The sequence below is a fragment of the Phyllostomus discolor genome, chromosome 9 (assembly GCF_004126475.2).
Source record: "Phyllostomus discolor isolate MPI-MPIP mPhyDis1 chromosome 9, mPhyDis1.pri.v3, whole genome shotgun sequence".
In the NCBI taxonomy this organism is placed as follows: Eukaryota; Metazoa; Chordata; class Mammalia; order Chiroptera; family Phyllostomidae; genus Phyllostomus; species Phyllostomus discolor.
Genome location: NC_040911.2, coordinates 24,508,912 through 24,535,385, shown reverse-complemented (window position 1 = coordinate 24,535,385; position 26,474 = coordinate 24,508,912).

Sequence of the window (26,474 nt, the reverse complement as noted above, 5' to 3'; positions counted from 1 at the left end):
TAAGGTTATCAGATCTCAGTGAGAAAACCATTCATTCACTCATTTCATGCAAAAAATGAATTTTGAGCAACTACACTGTCTGCTTAAAACAATGGTGAAACACAAGAGCTGTTTCTGAAATTACATCTTGGATTCAAACCCTGCCTATGCTAGTTCCGAACTCTTTGACACACGGCATTTACAATAACCTCAATGAGCTTCATTTTCCTTATCTGTGAAATGAGAGTAATTATATACACTCAATAGAATTAATTATGAAGTTTAAGGGAGATGGAGCACACAAAGTAACAGCTCAGTTTGGATATATAGTTTATAAAACTATTGTTCATGAAATCCAAGTCACTAATATGTATGTGTAGTCAATAAATATAAAAAATACATAAATGCATGCAGGAAATTTGACCTATCTAATTACTTTTTTTAAAATCCAGTGGCAACTAATGCTAAATAGGTGAAAATTGCATCTAAAAACACTTAGGAAATTATAATTTGTAGCACAATACAGCAAATAATCCTCATTGAACACTCACTACTGAGAAAATATGGGCTGTATTTATAATTACATCCACGTGTAGTAATAAAGATGATAAATACACTGACTCATATTTGTGAAGTGCTTCCCCATTTACTAAACAGTTTAACATACATCCGTCTGTGATTTTCTTCCCTTACCATTTTTAAATGTTTGGTGGAATTCGCTTGTAAAGACATCTGGTCCTGGGGTTTTCATTTTTAGGAGGTTTTTTGATTACTGATTAAATCTGCTTAGTAATAATTGGTCTGCTCAGATTTTCTATTTTTTCATAATTTAGATTTTGCATGTTGTGTGTTTCTAGGAGTTTAATCATTGTTTCTAGGTCATCCAATATATTGACACATAATTGCTTATAGGAACCTCTTAAAATCTTTTGTATTTCTGTGGTAATCAGCTCTAACATCTCCACTTTCATTTATAATTTTATTTTTTGAGTCCTCTGTCTTTTTTTATTGGTAGGTCTGGCAAAGCTTTGCCTATATTGTTACCTTTTCAACCAAAAAAAAAAAAAACAGCACTTAGTTTCACTGATCTTTCTTAGTATTATTTTTGTTTCCTTATCATTTTTTTTGTTATTTTTTTTCTACAGCTAACATGGGTTTTCATTTGTTCTTCTTCTAGTTCTTTGAGATTCAAAGTTAGGTTGTTTATTTGAGATTTTTTAATAAAGGTGTTTATTGCTATAAACTCCCCTTCAAAATTGCTTTTGTCTTAAGTTTGGTATGTTGTACTTTCAATTTTATTTGTCTCGAGATATTCTTGATTTTCTTTTAATTTTTCTTAGACCCATTGGTTGCTCAGGAGCATGTTTTATAATCTCCACACATTTGTGAATTATCGAGTTTTATTCTCTAATGGATTTCTACTTTAATACCATTGTTGGATATGATCTTTTCTTACACTTATTAAAATTTATTATGTGGCTTAACATATGATCAGTCCTGGAGAAGAGCATCTGTCCTTTTCATAATGCTCAGAGCAGTTGCATTTCAACTGTATTTTCAGTGAAATTTGTTTACATTACCATTTAAAATTGTCCTATAGCTGCTTCCTGATTGGTTTACAAGATTGAAAAATTGCAAACATAACCCCGGGAGGCTTGGCTGCCATTTAAGAAGTATACTGTGTTGCTGCCAACATCAGTTCTTGCCTGTTTTAACGACGCTGTTTCTGTGGTAGTCTCAGTGAACATGTAAATAAAATAAATGTATCATTTTCACCCACAGAAAAAAACACAACAACCATCCAAACACCAAAACATCCTTACTTTCAAGACACTCCATCATGACAAAGTTTTGGGACTATTTGCCCCAGTTTAGAGACATGAAACAAGGCAACTTAATCAAAAAATTTATAAATAAAAGAAAAAAATGGGCTTTTAAAAGAGGAATGAGCAAATGTTAAATCAATAAAGAAATGATCAAGGTTTTAATATAAAATTTGCAATTTCAAACAATATATATGCCATTGCATTTTATGTTTCCTGCTAAATCTAAACCTTTTTCTTATTTAAGTTTATTCACATATGTATATAGAAGTTATGACATTATGATCACAAGTAGATTCCTGGCTTCTCTATGCAGAATAGGAGGACATCACCAAACAGTGGATGAGCAGATTCTACACAAAGTGAAATGGTGAGAACAGAAGGCTGTGCTCTACTGAGCTGCATCCTGTTGCAAAGATCAGTTGGCTACAGTGATGTAGGTCTATTTCAGGGCATTGTATTCTGTTACAATTTTCTGCTTGTTTATGCTTTCAACAATACCACATTGTCTCGATTACTGCAGCTTTATAGTAAGCCTTGAAGTCAAGTACTGGATCTTTGCCTCTTTTTTTTAAACTTTAGAATCAGTTTGTCAATGTCCACAAATAACTTGCTGGAATTTTTATGGTGATTATATTGGATCTATTGATCAAGTTGGAAAGGACTGACATCGTGACACTACTGACTCTTCCTGTTCATGAATATAAAATATTTCTTCATTTATTTAATTCTTCTACATTTTGTTTATTAGAGTTTTGTCATTTTCTTACATGAATCTTGTCCATAACTTGTTAGATTTATAACTTGGTATTTCATGGGAGGGGTACTAATGTAAATGGTATTAATTGCACATTCCACTAGTCTGTTGCTGATATATAAGAAAGAGGTTAACTTATGTGTATGAATCTTGTATCCTGTAACCTTGCTATAACTGCTTACTAGTTCTAAGAGGTTTTCCTTTGATGATTCTTTCACATTTTCTAGATGGCCATGTCATCTATGGACAAAAACAGTTTTATTTCTTTCTTCCCAATCTGTATACCTTTTATTCCCTTTTCCTGACTTATTGCATTAGCTAGTCATTCCAGTATAAAAAGGAAAAGTGAGAAGGACATCCTTTCCCTGTTCTTAATCTTAATGGAAAAACTTTGAGTTTCTCACCATTTAGTATAATTTTAGTTTTAGACATTTTTTTAAAGATTTTCCCTGCATTCCTAGTTTACTGAACTGACTGCCTTCATCTGTCTGAACTGTAGACTCAAAGCAGTAGGAAAGCAGCTAGATTATTCTTAATGCTAATACAGTTTGCATGAAAAACTCCCGTGATTTGAGGCCTGTGAAAATGGGGTCTTGGTTCTAACTTCACAGCAAGTTAATGAGGCGCCTTTAATTTTGACCCCTTTATCTCACTTTCATAGCCACAGAACAGTACCTTGATTACTGGCCTTTTGCTTATTCTGAATGCAAATTAGGTTTGATTTGGAGAGAAGATCAAGTAGTGTAAAGAGTAATGTGGATTTTGGAGGCCATAGCCATACCCAGATATAGGCAAAGGACATTAGGGGCCTCTCATTAACTCAGAATCAATACCCCAAGCTCTGGTATTTGGTTTTAGGACAGCAAAAACACATTTTTAAGAGAAGTATTCTAATCTCAAGTTAGCAGGGTTGTGTTTTCCCCGAGACCCAGATGGAAGATGTTAGGAAAATAAGCTTGTCCCCAACCTCTATCCTTAACCCCTGTTGACAAACAAACCTAGACCACTGGGTTTGTTTATTCCAGAGTGGATCACCATCTGCTTACCACCAACAAAAACATTGCGGATTTCCTACACCAGTGACTCTTGGGCCACCTGTCCAGGTATTAAGTTATTTGATTCTTCCCTCACCCCGCATAAACTAGTGATCAAGGACCATCTCAAAATCTCCAGCCACAGGGAAAGAGAAAAGGCCGAGGGCTCAATGCAAGAGAATCTGAGAACAACAACAACAAAATGACATAAATCATTAAGAACACTTATGAGCCAGAAAATCTGAGTTCTAGTAGGTGTGCTCCCAAAATGTGTAACTAAATCACCTCTATTAGATTTAACACTGGTTAAAAGAGGGTTGTTGAACATATGTAAACAGAGTTCCTGATTTTTCATTGCACTGTGCTAGGTATTGCTGTAAAAATAAAGATAGGTAAAAGTGGCCCTTAACTTTTAAGGGTTTTCAGTAAAATTGGGGGTGTCTGACAAGCACATTGAATGGGATATGAACTGAGTGATGACAAAAAGAGAAGCTATGCAGAAGGGGTGAGAGATGGGGGGGTGAAAAAGTATGACATTATTGTGGGGCTCAAATACCAGTTACACTTAATAAAGTAATCTACAATTCTCAGGATGTTGCCTGGACTTGATATATAACTTTCATGTGGATACCACACTCCCAGAGGCCATGACATACATAAATAAAGAGACTTTGGATTTTACATGGAAAATGATACAAGTTCTGTCCTTTTTTCATACTAAAGAAATCATAGGATAACTCTAAGTGAGTAAAAATTATAATATACTTGTAATAATTTAAAATTTTGAGGATTTAACTATTGTATTATCATTATTTTAGTACACCTCAAAGCTAAAGAATTTATAACAATTGAAAAAGGTTGAGACAGAGTTTTGGATCTTTGAAGTTTTTTAAATTAGAAATAAAAAGGGTAAAACTCTGAATGATCATAAAATAATATTACTGGCATTTATTTTAAAAAGAGGATAGAAGATATAACCAGCTAAAATATTTAGCAATTGATTATCAAAAATATAAACTCAGCTTCTGGATATTATATGAAATGTAGATTTAAGTAATCTTACCAAAATGGATTTATAATATAGTACAAGCACTTTACAATCTGAGAGGATTACATATTGATATTTATTCTTTCTCCTGTCTTCTTGATTTTTTAAAATGACATGGTCTCAGCTAGACTTTCAGAAAATAGAACACAAGCAAATTCTGGGTCATTGCTGACAACTGGAGACACAGAGAGCTGATATTACCACTTGAACACCTCGAGCCATATTAGAACATACCTGAGATGCTGTCTACTGAGTTCAGCTTACCAGCCCCAAACTGGCCTGGCCTCTGTGCCTGGGAGACAATTGGGAATAATGAGGGGAGCACACAGTTGTGAGGCAGACAGATGTGAGTTCAGACTTATTTTATTCCTGGGCCATTTGGACAAGTTAATTATCTCTGAGTCTCACTTTATTGCTTCAATGGGAAGAGCACCTACTTTGGGTGAACACTATTCATTGTGTCTTATATTTGTCTGTGGGAGATTTAGATCTGCTAATGCATCACATCCTGACAGCATTGCTCAGAAATTAAATGAGATAATGTATAAACATCTATGTAATAAACTTTCAATATATTTCTCTTACTTTAATTTTACAGTCACCTGGTCACCTGGCATTAACCTATCCATTTGATGTTCCAATTAGAGAGCTTTGGGAGTTTACATAGAAGAAAACCTTCTGTCCAGGGCTCGGAATAGTAACTTCACCTCATGATCCATGTATTTCTTGGGCAATAACAAATGTTTAGATTCATTTCTCCTTTACTTTGCTTAGTGCACTAAAACCCTCTTCACCCATAAATAGGCTTACAGTGCTGTTTGCAGATAAATAAATAAATAACAAACAAACAAATAAATAAATAAATTCCCAGAGCCAGCTTGGAGAACGTTTGATAATCTGAACCATTACAAAGGTGAAATTTCATTACACAGATGGTGACATCCCGATGTCTATCATCAAAACACAGCAGGTAGAAACTATCAGCCTGGCCCATTCCCTTCTATAAAATTACACTTATATTAATGTCACTCCAGATTTCATTATGCAGAAAATTAATACTGCAACAGAGTCTCCAGCAGGAGGCTGGGGTGGGGGTGAGCGGGGTGGGGGGGCGGGAGGGAGAGAAGAGAATGAAGGTGGGGCATGGGAAAAAAGAGAGGTCTGTGAGGGACGGGGGAATAATCTGGAGTTGATGAGGGCTGCCTAGGACTGGCGACGACAGATGAAAAAGTGTATAACTGTATATATAAATGCATATTTTAATAGTGCTTGTAGACTCTGCTGCCAGTTCGTGCTGCTTCTTGACTGACTGGCTGCCAGACCTCCTCTGCAAGCCCGTGATGGAATGCTTAAAAGGCCCTCCTGTAGGAAGCTAGGAAGTTTACGTTAATATTTATTAATAAAGTATGACAGGAATCTCCATTTAGTCAAGATGTTACACCAATCCAGGAAAATGATCTTCTTTTGGGGGCAGGCATCCCCACCCTACCCCATCTCCTTCTCTCTCTCCTCTCTCTCTCTCTCTCTCTCACACACACACACACACACACACACACACACCATGCACACACACACCTTACAAACACATAGGCACCAGAGAGTTAATAGTACAACAAATTAAGAAACAAAGGAAAACATCTACTAATTTATTGTGTACACCTATACTCTGCTCTCAAAAGAGGGAGGAATGACATGAGGTTTATGTTTTATACCTGAAACTAATATAATATGCCAACTATAATTGGAAAATAATATTTTTCTTAAAAAGAGGGCAGAATAAGAACTACATAAGAGCCTGACAGGGTGGGTGACTTCTCCAACATGCCTTCTTCATTCCCACACAACCTCCTTTTTATTTACTTCCACCCAAGAGAAATCATGCCATTTTTGATATGAATTAAGATGCCACAGTACTTTCCTAGCTGTCCCAAATAACTTCACTTGGGCATCTCCAATTTACCTCCCATGCTGTGACAAGATTGTTTTTTCCATAATATAAGTCTATTGTGTTTAGTTTCTGGTGAAAAATCTTCAGTGCTCCTTCTGACTTATCAGATAACTGAAAACTCAGTGTGACCCCCAGGACACCTTCCCAAAGAGGCCCTGCCCATGTCTACAGGACATGTTTACTTTTTCAGTGTCTATATTGTTTGCCCTCCAGCTTTTTGCTTGTTTGTTTCCTACTCACAGATTTTTTTTTCTAAGCTCAGCTCTAGCCTTGATAACTTGGAGATTTCCTCCCCAAGATATCTTCCTTTGCAAATGACTGTTTGTTTGTTCACCATTGTTGGGATGTGTATGACTTGTCTCTCCAATAAATTAAAAATTTTGGCAGCTTAGTTTTATGTACTATTTTAACCCCAATATACTGGCCCATTGATGTGTGCCATCCTTACCCCTCTAAACCCACTGAGGACATACCACCTTCTGCATCCTATGACTTGCTCATATTGTCCATTTCCTAGTAACAGTCATAAAACATGTCTTAGTTTCAATCCTATCCAGCCTTAAAGAACAGGTTATCTCTTATTTCCTCCATGAAAATTTCTCCTCAAGTATTTTGACATTGGCTTATCTATTCTCTATTTGTATATTTATAGAGTTCTGTAGATTTTTGCATGTGACTTTTATTGTTTTTTAAAGACACATATAGTAGTTTGGTCTCATTAAATGGAGTATATCTTCCATAGTTTTTTAACATCATTTTTTTTTATTTCTCACAATACCAGTCTCAAGTAGGCAATAAATGTATGATGAGAAGAGCTAAAACATAAATGAATCACAATACTACTGTTCATTAACTAATCATTGGATGAATTTTATTTTTTAATGAGTATTTATGTTATATACCGGGGTAGACAAATGTATGTTTATCCAGTTATTCCATAAGGGAAAAAGACATGCGCGGTTATGATTAACACAACCAGCTTTATTAACTCAAAAGAACATCAGTCAGAGCTATAAACCTACCCCTATCATGTGTTTTACATACAAGTATATATGCTATATATATAATTTCCCATTCATATTGTTTTGCAGTTTCAAGAACCATAAAACGCTCAGTTACCCTTTCTGAGGCTATTTCATGCTCAACGATCAAACAAAACATGTCATTTCTCTTACTGTAGGGACTCCTCAGGTGTTCTCCTGGGGTTCCTTCATCTTTTTTTCACACCGCTTAGTACAGAAATTGGATAATTGAATGACCAAAACTATGATTTAACTTTTATAATATGGGATAAGAACTTGACAAAAACCCCCAGGATTTAAATAGATACGATCTTAACTGGAGTTCTCAAATTTTAGGGTACCCACAGATCAATAATGAGTTCTTATTGACTCTCAGAAAACTCACAAAGATTTCAGTTCAGTATGCTGAGGGAACCTCTGGATCCCAATTTTAAAGCAAATGTGATTCTCTGCAGCTGTGTGCAGCCAGACACTTTGAGAAATATTTAGAGATCAATGAATAGAAAGTTGTGAATATGTAAGTGAAGTTGTTAATAAGCAAAACTAACCACAGCAAGCTGATAATTATTCTTCTCTACTGCTGTCTAATCTCTTCACTTTCAGTTAAAAAGTTCTAAGTTTCAAATTATTATCATATATTCCTATCTGTACTTCCTATCAAAAAACCATACTTACAAAATTATTTCACTACTATGTAATCAGATTTTTACCCCTAGCCAAATGACATTCAAACTTTGATTTTATTAGTTAAGATGAATATTGATAATACAATTTAAATGATTATGCAATGGGTAAAATTTGTATCTTCATATTGTATTCCTTAATCCAAAATAATCTTCAATTAGTGGGACATACATTCTTTTATTTTCCTTTGATCATCTTTTTTTCTAGCCCTTTTTAAGTTTTTGTAGCTCCCATATCCCCCCTTTTATTACCCAATTTCTATATTTCTATTACACACACAGATACTCACACACACCTGTTTCTAAGGACAAATTTATATACTATGTTCTAGCCTTAAACCTTACCAAACCTTTTGTTTTTGAATAAATTCATAAAAGAATTTGAATTTCTCTTATTTTTCTTAAGGTCAGTATTATATAGTCATCCATTAGTAGAAGATTATATTGACATAATCTATAACTCATATATTAAAATTTTGATTTGGAGTTATAGTCAACTAATTCAATGAATTTGAATGCTCACACAGGAAATCTAGTTTAACTTAACTGAGGTAAAATGTAGACACAATCAAGTGCATGTGTAAGTATACATTTGTTAAATTTTGACAACTGTACACATGTATTTAATTACCATCACAATTAATAACATCATACAAACAATTTCCTGTGCACTTTCAAATTCACTCACTCTTCTCTGAACACCCTGTGTCAGGCAAATATGGATCTCATGTACAGTGTTTGCATTTTCTAGAAATTCATACAACTGTAGTCATATACTACATATATTTCTGTACCTGGCTTCTTTAACTCATCATGCTATTTTAAAGGTCCAATCACATTGTTTTATATATCAGCTCTTTGTTTTGTTACTGCTGCATAGTATTCCATTAGGTGGATGTACATTTTGCTTATGTGCTCACCTGTGGTTGAATATTTGGATTGGGAGCTTATTATAAACAAAAGGACTATGAGCATTTGAGAACAAAAACTTTGGCGCAGTATGGAATTTTGAGGAACTTTGGAAGTAACCTTGGATGACTTACTAAAGAATCTGAATGTTACATATAGACCAGCATTCTTGGTGCATGCATCACCTACATCATAGTTACTTAGAGGGCATGATAACAATTAGATTACTGAGCCCTGAGATAGGCATACAGGACCAGAACCCTAGGGATTTGTTCTGGGAACATGTGTACTCAACAAAACCAATGAGTGATAACCATGCAACTTATTCATCTTTGTCAAGTCTGAACTCAGAGTTGGCCTCAACTGTAATAGACAGGCAGAGTTTGAATACTTCGTCATAGATCCAACCTCCTTGCAGATCAAGTAAGGATCTCAGAGTGCAGAGAACAGTAAGGGTCATAAAACTTTTATGAACGGTTAATATTTCAAATATACAGAACAAAAGCACACATCAAGGGAATAGCAACAGTAGAAAATAAAGAAAAGAAACAAAACTAGTAAGTGAGAACTCAAAATTCCCTGAGAGTGTATCCGGTCAAGGATCACTGGTAGGATAACCAGGCTTTAGTATAAATACTTAGATAACAGAAGGAAACAAAAATCTTCTGAAAGTGTTATCAGCAGGGGCAGATTTTATTCCACTGAAGTTTGCAGAATTTCCTCAATGACAATGCTTCAAGCACTGAATAATTCTTCCTTCCTTTTCTTCAAAACATATTAATCTTCTGTTCAATTTTCTCAAAAAGGAAAATAAGAGTAGAGGAGGAAAAACAAAACAAAATAAGGAAATAAAATTACAACAGAAACTTCTGCTTGACTACTGCAGAACCTGGTGCTCCATCACCATGCCCGACTTTGGAGTTTCCTGCACTCACTGGGGAGACACAGGGGAGCATGTTTGTCTGCCCAGTGTGGAATCAAACACTCGGAGAGGCTTTGTTGGCAATCACACATGGATCTGCTCCAGGACAGGCAGACTTCAGGCCCCCGGAGGGATGAGAGATTTCAAAGGGCAGGGAAGATTGGCAAAAAATATTGACTTTGATATTTTATCACTTCACATTTTTAAAGAGTAGAAATGCACTGACAACTGCACCTTTCTATTCAGATGCTACCAGAGGTTCCCAGCATTGCTCACACACTAGAAACTGCAATACCAACGAAGCCCCACAAAATGATTTATATGAGAGCAAAGTAATCAGCAACATTTCTGTTTTTCTCTGGTTGATTTCTCTTTTCCTCTGTTTGAATGGCATTTTACAGCATCCTATAATAGGACTTCACAACTTCTGGCTATTTTCAGGTATTATTTTGACCTCATTTATCTTTTCAGGGTATATACAGCTTCCCTGACTGCTACAATCTAAATAGTGACAAGCAGTACCCCAACTTTTTTCTCCTAGCAGTGGTTCTGATAGCAGAGACTTTACCTAGGGAGAAATATTGAATATTATTTGGTGTTTGGAAGTATGTATTTATCCAGGAATGGTATCCAACTTTCAGCTTGTCCAGGAAGAAGGATCAGAGACTTGGCTTTTGATGAAAAATTTTAACTCTGTTTCTATACACTATCCTCCTGGGAATGGTGGAAATATACTTAATTGTCCCTTATTGAGTTGCACCATATGAATTACAGTAACCTCAACCCACTGGTATATAGTATTCTTATTACACACTGCTTTTATCATGATTAGAAAACCAAGGTTGCTTCACACACACACACAACACAAAACACTACAATAATGAGAAAAAAGGCAAGGTCAGACACAAAAGGATGTTAACAGCTTATTCGTATACAAGACATTTTCTTTTATAGAACCCTTTACGTTCATTCTTATCTGAGTTTCACAAAAACAAAACAAACAGAAAACAGGTCAAACCAATCAGAAAATACTTTATGGGTGAGATTCCTCAGGAATTATTATTTCTACCCTAGAGAACATGAATAAGGAGACAGAGTTCTATTTCTAAGGCTGTGTCACCAGCCAGTGCCAGGAATGGCATTGTGTGCAGTACATGTCCCATCTGTTTCACCTCACCATGAGTTCAAGAAAAGCACTGTCGCTGGACCAGGTCCCCAGCAAAATATGACAAAATGCACATGGGATCCAATGGTCAGGGGTGGTGACATAATGGAATTAAACCTTACAAGACATTGGACACTGGCACCCCAGGAAGCTCACTAAATTGCACGGAGTGGCTCTGTGTGTTCCCTTTACTGTCCCTCCTTTGTAGTTTCCCTCAAGTTTTTCTCAGACTCACACAGTTATCATCTGTTTTCATAGCATTTTCATCTTCCACTTATTAAAATCTGCTCTCCAAACCTACCATCTGGAGAATTTGGAAATGTCAATCCCACAGAAGCGATACCCTCAGGTGAACTTGCATTTGTACAAGGAACAATGATGATGGTATTTCAGCTATAGCAACTGGCTATAGAGGAACATTTTAGAACAAGAAAGCTATCTAGGATCCATCAAATCATACCTCATCATCTGTTCTGCCTAACATGTGTAGTTCCTGGGGCGAGAGTACAAATAGAGATCCACATAACATATGCTTAAATATTTAAATTTTTATGTCAAGCCAACAAACTATGAAATTATATTTGATCCTCTTACTTTGAAAAAGATATCTTCATAACAACCGGAAAGGGTACATTTGAATTTAGAGTTCTTTGTCTCTTCAGTGTTCTGGGCCAGAAACATGGCGGTGACGGGAGAGCCAACCATTCCCTTCTCTTTCAATCACTGACTCTGTCCAGCAATGAACACATACATGTGTGGGCACTCAAGACTGCACATCAAACTCCATCTACACCTTTTGTAAATAGTTTCCCTTTGGCTATACCTTGACCACTCCCTCAGAAGACTTGGAAGTTTGCACAGTCCTTAGAAAGGGATTGGAGCCAATTTAGCAGAGAATTCCAAGGTCCCAGACACTTGGAACATGGTCTAGAAGAGGAACAGGAGCTTCAGGTGAGCACATCTGCATAGGTTTATGCACATCAAGCAATAGGTGAAGGTGCATGTGAATGGAGGATCAGAAAAGAGTTCTCTGGTGCTGGGTCCAGGCACAGTTCCTCTTGCCTGAGACCAATGGGGCCCTGGTCATTAGATTGCAGCTGATCCCAGGGGATAACCTGATGTGGAGAGCAAATTGCATGCAAGGTCCAGGAGAGAGAGAATGATGCAGATTTTGAGGGTCTAAAAGATTAAGTTATACCAAACTTGAGAGAAATATTAGTGTGATGAGAAGTCTTTTGCATACACAAACTCTAAATCTCATTCATGTTTTAGAGACTGAGACCAAAAATATTGAGAAGGAAGTAGAGATTCTCTCAAAGACTCCATTGGGGGGATTTAGAAGCAACACCGATGGCTGGAGAGGGAGGTGTTAGCGGTCTTCAGGGAGGTGGCACTTCTGCAACAGATGGGCCGACTGAATTTTTTTAATGATGATTTTATGCCGGCAGAAATTTCCAATGTAATTTAGGAAAGAGGAAAAACAACATAAAGACAACTGACGCTGCTCTATAAGGCTAGGGGGAAGACATCAAAAATAGAGTTATTAGTGCTCCTAAGTGAAGTCATAAAATATTTGTTCAAGTTTTATACAAAGACTTGCTACAAAATTGGCAGATTTGAAGGCAGGTTTCACATCCACATTGTATGGGTCAGCTGTAGGAAATGAAATTCCCTGGAAGGAAAGGGCCACAAATTAAGTCCAACCATGTCTTTTATTCATTCTCTCACTTCTCTTAGCCTATGTTATAGTACTTTAGTTGCCTGCTGATGGTTTCCTCTGCTTCCTAAATCTAAATTTTCTGCCCATTCTCTCAAAAATATGTTTTCGATGTGAATTTAAACATGTAATCATTAAGTACTCTTAGCAGCTCCTTATCAGTTGCATTTGAAATTCCTACTCCTTAAAGCAACTAAGGAAATGACCCCTAATATCTGGCTGTGATCAATTTTTCTAATATCATTTCCTGACTACCTCCCCTAAATAATTCACAAAAAAATTCTCCTTTGACATGACATGGTCTTCTAAGCTTTGGTGCCTCTGTACATTCTGTTCATCTACCTGCATCACCTCTTCCCACCATACTTGTCCTCGAAGACCTTCTATTCATCTACTAATTCCTATTTTTTAAAATCACCTTCTCTCGAATACTTCTCAAATATATAAGGGAGAGTTGGTTACTTCTTCCTCTGTGTTTGCCCACACTTTGGGCACATCCCCAGGAGGACAGTGTACTTGCCAGAGAGGTCTCACCCTCAGCATGTTTCTATAAGTGAGTCCAGCTACCTTCTTTGATAGACCAAAGGACTGATTAATTTACATATATCCCCTGTCAACACAATAACATCTAACTGAAGAAAACATCATTTGTTTCCTGTCTCTCTTTTTAAGAATAAGAATTTTTTTTCCATACAAGCTCTTCAATGGAGCTACCTATTAGGTTATATGTCACCCCTAAATCAATTACTGGCAAGTGCAATGAAATTATCATGCTTAGGTAAAGAACTTGGAATAGTGTTATCTTCCCTAAGGTGCAGGTGGCTGAACAGAAGTAGGTTTCTTTGGAGAATGTAGGATAAGAAAATGAGTATTAGGATTAGCAACCAATAGTATATGTTTCAGAAGTACCTTGATCTGAATGGAATTCACTAGTGTAGCCTATCATACACAGGCACTGTCATTATAAAATATAAAATTTAAAACATAACAACAAAACACAGACTACTGAAGGACTCCTTACTGAAAAGATGAGTACTTCTTCCTCGATAAGTTGTATTCTATAATCTCAGATCTAAAAAAATCTGTTATTTGCTGCTCTTTCTTTCCCTATAGCAACACTTGAGTTTTGGGACCATGTTTAGAACTGCAGCTTGAAGCTCTATGATTATTCTTAAAAGGTAACTCTCAAAATATTTATTTTCTATTCCTCTATAATGGTAAAAGCCAAAATGCCAAAAGAAGGATATCTCAAGGGAAAAGGCAAATATTTCATTAAGTTGGAAACTGAAGCTTAATGTCAGCCAGTCATAACTCCTTAATTTCATAAAATGGGCAAAAACAATGCTATGATGCAGAAATATTGGGAATTTTGGTACTGGGTATGGAGTGGAGAAATCCTCCATGGAGATCCTGTGTAACTATGATCAATGATGAAATTAATTGCAGTCTATCACTGCATTCACAGGCAAGACCATATAGGTCCTGAATTCCCAATGACCAAGTGTGTCTTATATCATTGGTCTATGTGTTCTGGCCAACTGGGGTTCTATGGTAGGTCAAACACTGTAAAATGCCTTGGGAAAAATAAAAAAAATAGTAGCTAAAGTATTGTGATATGCAGTATAAATGAAGGGTATTGCTTTTATCTACATCCAGTTATAATTGCTATTGTTCATATGTGTTTGTACACATTCTAATTAGTCCCTTTTTACTTACTACACAAAAGATTTTGCATTGGTAGCTGAATTTACTATGTAGCCCATAGCTTATCAATAATCTGGTAACATCTGGGTAGAATTATGATGGAATTAGAGGAGAAATATACAACATATGGAGACTGTGGATCCCAAGACAAACAGCATTTAAAGGAGCTTGTCATATTCCCTGTGGATAAAGTAAACAGAAATGTCTTTGAATTGTCTTCCTGCTGGAGGGCGATGATTGTGTTTATCTTTGCTCATGGATCATGTTAGACAGGAACATCCTTGAAACTATACATGTGGAATGATGGCAGCCAATAACATGAAAGATAGAGCATCTGAGAAAATGTCAGTGAGCTGGACAACTGGGAGAGCAGAACAAACTGGAACTTTCTCAGATATTTAGTACCTACAACCAGACAAGTTATTCCCAGTATCTCTTTCTTTATGAACCACCCTATCCAAAGACAAGTGCTTGTGAAATAAGTACTGAAGTGCTCTTCAAGCAGAAATAGCCATTGACTGAGTCAGGATCGGATGCCCTTGTGATCCAAAAGCATCAGGGCCAGATTTTGCATGATGAACAATAGTGTGGTCAGTCATGAATGACTCTGCCAAATAGGGTTAATGGCCATTAAATAAGCTATTCAGACTACCTTCTTCTGTAATTGAAACTGAATGGAAAATATGGAAAGTTTTGAGTAGGCAGGAAATAGGCAGAAACACAAAAGAAATGAATGATCAATGAGAAATGTAAAGTTCCTTTGCCCACCTCAGAGATGGAATTGTGTTAGAGCTTGGATCAAGAATGGATTGATAATCAGAGACTTTACTTATGTATTGTCCTTCCTGGTGAATGAAAGGCAAAGAGATAACAAACAGTGAATTTATTCTTTAATGAGACCAAATTAAAAAAAATCTAAAACTGTATTTGAACAATGATTAAAATAAAATTTAAAAAATAAAAAATTAAAAATCTGCAAATAATCCCCTGAATAAAAATGGTTACATTAATATGGCTAAATTAAATTGCATATATCAAAATGCACTGGATGATACACTTTATTCCATGGTTTAGCAGGAGACTGTTTGGGATAAGTAACTGAATCTATGACAAAATACAAAATAAAATATTAGTGAGGTATTGACCCTTCATTTAGAGGACACATATACTTATGTATACCTGTTTGTGTGTATGCTCATATATCATCTAGCAAGTAGAAATGGAGAGAAAATTACGTGGGGAATTATGTCCTCTGACTTCTTTTGTTAAGGCTGTTTGGATCACATATACCACCAAGAAAGAATTTATTGAGGGCAAACCTAGGCACATGCATGATTTGGAAGTAATCAAATTATACAATCATGGATTCTTAGATTTGGAAGAAAATTTAGATGTCATCTTAAAACATATGTCATTAAATTGGACTAGTGAATGAAAGAACCAATGCATTAACAAGCCTATTATATACATACACACTATTATTTTCTCAACTTATTTACTTTTTCATGTATATCGATTAACGCATCTTTATTCTCCTCTCAGTGTTTGCATCATGCCCTGTGCATGGGACATAGTTAAAAAGTCCTTGGTACATCTTTACTGAAGCACTGTCAGAAGATATTTGTACAAAATGGGTAGAAATAGATATTCACTTTAGTTTCATAAACCAATCAGTGAAGATTTGTTAAATGTTTAATGAGTGATTAAAGTGCATACACATCTATCCATGGATAGTTATGGATGAACATCAAGGCAATTCTGAAGAAAATCTATAAATTGAGAAAAATAATCTGTATTATAAATACCTTTTAGAGAATTATTCTGTCTTACAGATAGAATAATTTTGTTGTTGATAGGGTCCTCCTAATGTGGACAAGGAATTGAATTTCCACAACACAAAATATACCTGCCAATTTCACTGGCTTCATGATCTTCCTTTTCGTTCATGTTCTTAAAACAACCAATCAAAGGGCAATACAGTTGAAGAATTGCTTATTCATTAATCATACCCCCTTCCATGGATTCCATGTCACTTTTCTCTTTTTTTTTTCCCTGTTGCCTGACTCCTTCTTCTTCAGCTACCTCTAAAAGATAGGTATTACTTAAAATTTTCTTACTGTGTTACTAGACCTAAACTCCCTGAAGTTGAGAACTATTTCTTTGTTTTTGTTTTGGTTTCCACTAATGTGAAAAGAAAGGACTATACTTTCCGTGGTGATCTCCCTCTTGGGCTCCAGACTTGCCAAAATAGGTCAATGCCTGCATGAGTATCTTGAGGCTCCTCGATAAAGGTTTCTAAACACATGATGTTGCATAGATGGACCTACAGGGTAGTCTATGCTAAGTGAAATAAGTCAGACAAAGAAAGACAAATACAATATTATTTCATTCATATTTGGAATTGAAAAAACAAAATAAGCCAACAAAAGAAACAGACTCATAAACACAGAGAACAGGCTGATGGTTGCCAGATGAGAGATGGGTTGTGGGGCTGGTAAAAAAGAGGAAGTACAAATTGGTCATTAAAGAATAGTCATGGGGATGTAAAGTACAACATAGTCAATATAGGGGATATAGTCAATAATATTGAATAACTATATATGGTGCCAGGTGAATACACCTGGGAGGTATGGTACCTCCCAGGTATTGGGAGGATCACTTGGTAAAGTACATAAAATAGCTAAGCTCTATACATCTGAAACTAATATAATGCTGGAAATCAACTATAATTTAAAATTTTTTAAATTATCTTAAAATGATTTCTAAAACAAAAGAAAACAATCAATAAATTGTTTTCCAAACATCTGTTATCGTTACAAGCACCTTCATAACTAAGTCTCTGGACTGTTGATACTTCTGACCAGAGGTCAGAACATCTGAGCAAAGTCATGCAAATAGCACTAACTCCCAGTGGCCTATCTGAACACAACCGGGTTTTCTACAAGAAGACCTACCACAACGAGAGTGGCTTTTAGAGTCTCTAGTTCCTTCTCTCCCCTTCATAACAAGCTTCTGAAAGCTGTTTTCTTGCAAATATTCTACAAACTCTTTTTCTTTTTTAAATCAAAATCTACAGCTGCTTAAGCTAGTGCTTATTGACCTGGGATTGGAAATCATTTAAAATATCATTTAGAGAGTTTCCAAAATTTCAAAGAAAACATGCACTCTTCTGATATGACATTGCCCATTAGAAAACAGTTTTGAACAAAAATGAATTTTCTTGGCCCAAAGAAAACAGACCGCCCCAAAACAATAAGATGTGTCACAATAATTTACGATTTACAATCCTTTCCCAGATCTCCTGTTGCCCTTAGCAATCCTTAAAGCAGAAACAACAAAACAAATCCTTTCAGCATATCTTCATGAAACTGTCTGGGATGTGACAAAACTTTGAGAAACAGTTTTGTGATAATGGTTTGCACTTTATTGGTACTTCTCCAGAGGAGGTAGTGAATGGCTGCTTTCAAATACATAGAGCTATCAAAGGCTAAAGTCAATAAAAACCTCTGGAGAATAATTGGGGAGGGAAGAAAAAGGAAAAAAAAAGAGCATAAAAGGAATGAAAAGGAAAGAAGGGCCTATAAATATCAAAGCCTAAGGAGTATATTTCGCAGGAAGAGATGATGCAAAACAAAATTGGGAATAGTTATTGGAGGACCAAAGGAGGCAAATAAAACAATGAGATATATGATGCCTGTCCTCTTGCCTCAAGTCTAGCTCATCAAACAGTTTTTCATTCCATTGTGTATATATGAGTTTCATCTGACTACTGCCAGCAGAAAGGGCTTGGATTTTCTGACACTTTTTTCACTGTCAAAGAAAATAATAAGTTGATGAGATTCAAAGGCGGCTAATATAGCATCCTTTTCAACAATAAGAAAAAATACAAATTGAGTTGTGTTGATGAATAAAGCATTTGTATTTTTCATGTTCTTGAAAATAATACTAGCACTAATGATCATAAAGAATAAAAGGTATGTTATTAAGTAAAAAAAATGTCTAACTCAGAAGGCTAGGATTTGTTGAAAAATTATATGTAATTTTATTGCTTGAAATATCATGAACTGTATTATGCAATTAAAAGAACTTGAAACGAATCTTCCATTTCTGGGAGTACCTGAGTGATAAATTACCGAAGAATATCCTGGGGAATTGGCAGGGCTGATGATGACATGAGCTGACTTGGGCAGTGGCGACTGAAAGGCACAAGAATTACCTCTGCTGAACAACTGCCCATAGAGCTGGGAGGCACCTTCTGTCTGGACAGAGTAACTCATATGAAGTGGGAGGCAAGGTATTGAATCAGAAAAGTCCAGAAGCCTGGATGTGGTTTTCAAAGCAGGCTGGCTTAGTGTAGATAGGCCAGAGAGAAGAGGCCAGCCAACATGAGCAGGTAGTCAGTCACTCAGAGACCTGGCAATGGCACCATTTTAAAGTCAAACTCTACAAACCTAGAACACTGAGGAGTAAAAAGAGTCCACACAAATGTCAAAGAGAGTGATTTTGACCTCTTCGGCGTCAGAGGAAAAAAAAAATCATGTGCTAGAGAAAGTGAATGCATTGGGAATGGAAAGATAGAAACGATTTAATAATCTGGAGAAATCAAGTGCAGTGGGGATCCAGAAGTAGGATTTTAAATGAAGTAGATTAGGTGATTCCATCTTTACATTCATTTCTTGGCTCTGGCATCAACCAGTTCTGTGACTCTTAAGCAGTTCTGCCAGCTTCCAGTATCCAGTTTAATCATCAGTAACATGAGAAGACAGGACTAAATGCTTTCAAAGTACTGCCCTAGAGACACTATTATTTTCTATCCATGATAGTGTTTGCCATTACATGGTGCCCTGCACCTCCAAAATGTATTTATGTGATAGTGTTTGCTTCTTCAAACAGCTCTGTGTAGTACCTCATATAGAAAATGCTATAGCTCATTTTAAAGATAAGAAAATGAAGGCTTGAGGAAGGTGGGATGACTTTCTCAAGGTTGCTTAGCTAATTAGCATGAGAGCAAAGACTAGAAATGGTGGTCAGCTATAACTACATCACATTATTCCTCTCAGCAAATTTTATAAAAGCTTTATGTAAGGAAAAATTATCTTATTGTCTTACTTGAATTTTCTCTGTTGCCTTATATCAGGATTTAAGAACTAACTGAAAAAATAGAAAAGAAAATCAGGATTGGAAAAGCAGAAGCCTATGTATTTGTATATCAAAAGAAAATAAGCAAAGTTAAATGACTAATTCTTTAGCAAATTTATATTGACAGTGGACAATGTGCAAGATCTATGCTAAGTATTGTGGGAGAGATGTTTTTAGAGTAATCTATTTGCTCAGCTAGAGCCTTCTATGATCTAATGAGAATTTTACACATGTATGAAGGGAATCTTGTCATAAACCTAGAATATAATATATGGTTTAAAGTAAAATGTTTAGAAATTTCAGAAAAGGGTCTAATCAAGTCCAGTTCTGGACTGGTCATGGAAAATCTTAAAATTTGGCATTTGAATTTAGAAATAAAGCAGAATATCTTGAGAATGTTTAAGGGTTAGAAATCTGTCAAATTAAGGAATGCATATTGGTTAATGTAGGAAACTAGAAATGAGTGAAAAGATAATTAGGGCTCTTTGGAGCTGATTACAAAGTGGAGCCACACAAAAGCAAATCACATGCCACTGTTCACATCTTGTCTTGCCACATTTTCTCTTTTTCCTCACCTTTACTCCTTATCCTAAATTCTGCTTTCAATGGACCCATGATAAGATAAAAATTAGGTGTGTTTAATGATTCAGCACATTCCGAAATAAAAGCCTCAAAGAATTCTTATATTAACATAAAATATTATGGGTTCCTAGAACTAGGTAAATCGATCAGCCTAAATACAATTTTTCCTTAGTTGATAATATATAGGACAGTCTCAACAAAACTATAGATATTTCAGGCATGCACAAATATGTTAAGAAACACTTAAAAACATACTTGTAAACCTAAATATTACATGAGAAAAATACACAAAATGGGTAGCATAGTTATTTCATATAAATGTGTGTATATTATGATTTTAAAGAAATTGAATTAAATGTAAATTCTTGCAATATAAGAGAGTACTGGGATTGATATGCCATTTTAATATACAACATTAGTGAAGGGAACTGAATTAGGGTCAGCACTCTTAGATTTAGATTCTTGCTCTGGCAAGAGTTGGCCCTTTAAACTGAGTAAGTCATTTTATTTTCTGGACCTTAGTCAAATGAGCAAGTTGGACGAGCCACAATTTGCCAATTATATACTATAGAGCAAGAGTCCAGAAAGATGTTCTTTGAAAAAAAACAAAACAAAAGATAAAATATATTAAAGAGACACTCCAATATTTCCAAGTGGTAGATTCTCAAGCTATAGCATATACTGAAGGCTCAGAAAACCCTGTAGTAGAGAAATCTATTTAAATTTCATCATAAACTTTTTCAAATGAAAGATGTATTAAAATTTGTTGTTCCACTGAAGATGAACATTGATTAGTTTTCTGTGAATCTAGTTTTAGAGATGTAGGAATATCTGTAAAGCCTTAAAATCCAATATTATAACGTACAATATAGCCTCACCAGAAGGATTAAGCTGGAATTTGAGATCCATGCACTATCTTCTACCTGGAACCAGCAAGAGTGGAAAGCTCTGAGAGGAAGTCTCAAGAAAAAAGAACAAAATGTTTGTCTTACTTTTGCGCAAGTGGTGAAATGAAGTTTTGGTGAACCAGGAGACTTGCATTGTGTCATGGAGTCCTGGATTTGAACTTAGAAAAGAGCTGCTGATGTATGTACTAAACTAATCATGGACAGCAGGATGTCTCAACTTTAGCACAATTGACATTTGAGCCTGGATAATTCCTTTGTGCAGGAGAGTGTGGGATGGTCACTACCCACTAGAAGTTATAGTGAGGAGGCAAAGTTTAGGAAAATCCCATGCCCCCTATATGGGCATGAAGAACATGTAAAATAATTATCTGGAAAAAATGAAAAGGCAGCAAGCCGGAAAGAAAAATAAATGGAATGCAAAAGGCAAGACTTAAGAGACATAGAAGAAGGAAAGATGAAGGGAAAGAGGAAATGGGGAAGAAAATGTGTAGGCAAGTAAGAAGGGGAGAGAGAAGAAAGGAAAGAGGCTTATAATTACTTCAAGTCTATGGTGGAGCAGTTGAAGGATAAGGTTATCTGAGTTTTTTCTAGCCCATCAAAACAGTGTGAGCTTTGGGGACAAAAAGACCTTTTTTAATTCATAGACTGTATTTTTTGTCATCTTCAGTATTTCTGTTAACCTCTCATGCTTCTTCTTCTTGTCTATAAAATGTGAATTACAATTTTGCAGGTTTATTTCAAATACTAGAGAAAATGTATGTAATAAGCTTAGCACCTTGCTGAGACTTTAATAAATGGCAGTTGCTTTTATTATTGCTATTTTTATTGGGACTTAATCATGTGCTATCCTTTTTTTTCAATTAATTTCATGTATCTATTACTCTACTCTTACCTCTTATTAGTTAGCTTATGCTGGGTCATGTTGCCAAAATAAGCCACTTTAAAATCTCAGAGGTTTAAATAACACTCTGTTTCGTGTCTATTTTGTGTCAGAGAGGTCCTGCCCTAATTCATCCTTGCTCACTACCCAAGCTGATGGAGTTTCCATCATCAGAAGGTACAATGGGTACCACATGAATTGTGTAGCCACTCTTCAACAATTCTTAAGCAATTCCCCAAGAAGTGACACATGTTACTGCTGCTCACATTTCTTTGGTTAAAGCAAATCACAGCCACACAGCCAACTTCAAGGTGGCAGTGAAATGCAACTCTGACATATCCCCAGAAAAGGAGATGTTATGAAAACTCTCAGAAGCACCATATCTGACCAATGAAGTTTATAACCCCCATATATCCCTAACAAAATTTCCTCATTGACAAAACAGGGTTATTATGAACACTGCAATAGTTAATACATGTTGAACTACAGAACAATGTCTACCATATGTAGTCATGCAATCATTGCTTGCTCTTGAGATCTACTGTTTATTGGCAACTCTTCTAAGACCAGAGCCATGGTCTGTGCTGCCTTACTGCCCCATCAGCACTTTTCCTGGTGCTTTGCATCATCTAGTTACTCAATAAATATTTGCTGAATTGAATTGAATGGTGTTGCAGCAACATGGCTGGGACCACCCACCAGCTGGCAGACCATGCGCATGTAGGTTTATCAGTTTCATTTCCCCTGCCAAACACCAATGCACTCCACTAAGCATCCCTCAGCTGCGATTCTCCATTTTGGCAACCTAATTGACCTTAATGTAAATGTTCCCAGCCACATAAAACATGTTGTGAAGTGCACAACAGCAGTCGCAGTTGACTGCCAGCTGCCATCACACTATGTATGCAATTTATCCTTCCACAAATCCTCCTGAACACAACAAATAACAATGCCTTTCTTAGAAACCTCCCAACAGTCAGCACATAGGATACTACTGGCACATTTTAATGACCTCTGCAAAAGGAAAGAAAAAAAAAAGGCATGCAGACTCTAAAAACAAGGGCTGCATCCTGGCATACAAGCACTGTTTTCATTTGAGCCTAGGAGAGGGTCCCCGCCTATCTAGAGCCTAACTGGATTCTACTCCATTGTATTATCTGCATGATTAAATACAAGACCACTGAAAAATTATGCATTAGATAAAAGGTGAGTGAGTTTAAGTCTCTTCTCTGCCACCCTTATGCTGGAGGACTCTGAGCATGCTACTTAATTTTTCCAGGTATTAGTTTATGCATCTGTCGAATGGGGACAATGATGTTTGCAGAATCTTTTCCCCAAAATTGATGAAATAAATTGACAGAATGAAAAAATAGGAATTCTTAAGTAGGCATAAGTTACTATATAGCTCTCAGAAAACAGCAGTAACATATTTTATTTTGGTATCCTCTTTTTTCTTGACTTTTCCATGTTTGATCTCAATCAATGTTCTCCTGTAAAGCTGTCTAGTCTTCCCCAAAGGTCATGTGTAATAAGTAGCAACACGTTAAAGCATAAAAAGAACACCCTGGTCCAGCTGGTGTAGCTCAGTGCATTGAGCATGGGCCTGCAAACCAAAGGGTTGCCAGTTGGATTCCCTGTGGGGGCACATGCCTGGGTTGCAGGCCAGGTCCTGATGGGAAGCACATGAGAGGCAATCACACATTATGTTTCCCTCCTCTCTTCCCCTCTTTCTAAAAATAAATAAATAAAATATTTTTTTAAACAAGAGCACACCCGATCTCAGCCATAGCCATAGCCTGGACATATGATCTTCACTGGTTTGTGCTTAACAACCAAGATCTTGACATCTGTAGTCAACCAGATCATCTCAATCCATTAGATGTCTCTAACCTGAAATTTGTGATGAGAAAATGTATCAAGAACCACGGAACCCAATAACTGAGACCTGAATGAATGTATAAGGCATTCAGAAATGCATAAATGCAAAGGCTCTGCAGAAGGGCATTTTGGTAGTTGCTAGTTGTGTTTTCCTAGGGACTTTGGGAAAACTCAATCTGTAAGCCACAGGAAACAAAATCTTTTCTCTGGCCAGCAGGATCTTTCGGCCATTGGGTCTCTGACCCTTTTTGGTTCATCACACCATGCTGTTACCTCCGTCTAGTCTACACAATTAAACAGTCCTCTTGATTCAGGGGCTTTGCTACTGTCTATGTAAATACTCAGTTATTCCCTACATTGTGATCCATTTGTTTGAAGCTCCAACGTGACCACGTGGGTGCATTTTTTACGTTATTTATAAGGAAGTATTCTCTCCTAAACATTTGCAAAATGCTGGCTAAGTATGTCCCTTCTTATGTTGATGTTTCCTTTCTCTCTCTACAGGTATTCAATATAAATTGTTCATTAGGTATAAAGTTAGGTTGTAAAGTGAGTGACATCCTATCTCCAAGAGATATCTGCACTCCCAAGTTCATTCCAGTATTATTTACTGTAGCCAAGACATGGAAACAACCTAAGTGTGGTCCACTGCCAAATGAATGGATAAAGGTAATTGTGAAATATCTGAGATTTCCCTGCCTATGTTCTCCTCTAGGACTTTAATGGTGTCACGGTTTATATTTAAGTCCTAGAGGAGACATAGGCAGGAAAATCTCAGATATTTCATACAGAAACATTTTTACTGACATGTCCCCTAGAGCAAGGGACATAAAGGAAAGAATAAACAAATGGGACCTCATCAAAATAAAAATTTTCTGCATGGCTAAAGAAAACAGCAGTAAAAGAAAACAGAACCAACCTTATAGGAAAGTATCATTGCCAATGATACCTTGGACAAAGGTTGATCTCCAAAATACATAAAGAACTCACATGATTGCACTCCAGGACAACAAACAACCTAATTAAAAAAATGGGCAAAGGACTTGAACAGATACTTCTCCAGGAGGACATACAAAGGGGCCCAGAGATATATGAAAGGATGCTCAGCATCACTAGCCATCAGAGAGATGCAAATTAAAAACCACAATGAGATATCACTTCATACCTGTCAATATGGCCCACATAACAAATCAACAAACACCAAGTATTGGGAGGTTGTGGAGAAAAGAGAGTCATGGTACACTGTTGGCGGGAATGCAGACTGGTGCAGGCCGCTGTGGGAAACGGTATGGACTTCCTCAGAAAACTAAAAATGAAACTGCCTTTGACCCAGCAATACTATAACAGGGTGCAGCCAAGAGGGGACCCCCAATAGGGATCTATAATAGGGTCCAGAAGAGCTTGGAGATAATTGGCTCACACCACAGGGTCACACACTGCCCAAAATGTGGGCAGCTGTGGCCAATTGTGAGAGGAGCTGGAAATGGGGCTGCAGAGGAAGATTAGCACCGGGGATTTAAACAGAGGCACAGCAGACATTGGGGGTCTCTCTTTTGTGGACCACACTTCTGTTTAGGACTACCTGGTTTTGGTGTCTTGGTTGGGATCATGAGGCTTGGGTGAGAGTCAGGACCATGAGGCTTTGGATGTGTTCCTTTTGCCACGTGGAGGGTGCTGGGAGGACTGTGTGCATTTGTGGGGAAACTTCAGTTTGTGTTATTTCAAATGAATAATAAGTTCCTTTCCTTTTCACTGATCTCTGATATTAAGAGACATCTTTCCTCAGGCGGTGGGCAAAACAACCCAGATAGGTGGGGAACCCCCCATAGACTGTAACAATACCACTGTTGAGATTATACCCTAAGAATCCTGAAACACCAGTTCAAAAGAACCTATGCACCCCAATGTTCATAGCAGCATTATTTACAATAAGCAGGTGCTGGGAACAGGCCTAGTGCCCATCAGTGAATGAATGGATCAAAAAACTGATACATTTATGCAATGGAATTCTATGCAGCAGAAAGAAAGAAGGAGCTCCTACCCTTCATGACAGCATGGATAGAACTGTAGAACATTACACTAAGTGACATAAGCCAGGTAGTGAAAGACAAATACCATATGAGCTCACCTATAAGTGGACGTAATCAATAAAACAAACAAGTAAACAAAATATAACCAGAGACATTGAAATAATGAACAAACTGACAATAACCAGAGGGGAAGTAGGAGAGGAATAATGGGGGAAAACAGGGAAAAGTTCATCAAGGAACCTGTGTAAAGGACACATGGACAAAGTCAAAGGGGGTAGATTCAATGGTGGGAGGTGGGGTTGGGTGGGTGGGGGGTCCATGGTGGGGTGAAAATAGAGACAACAGT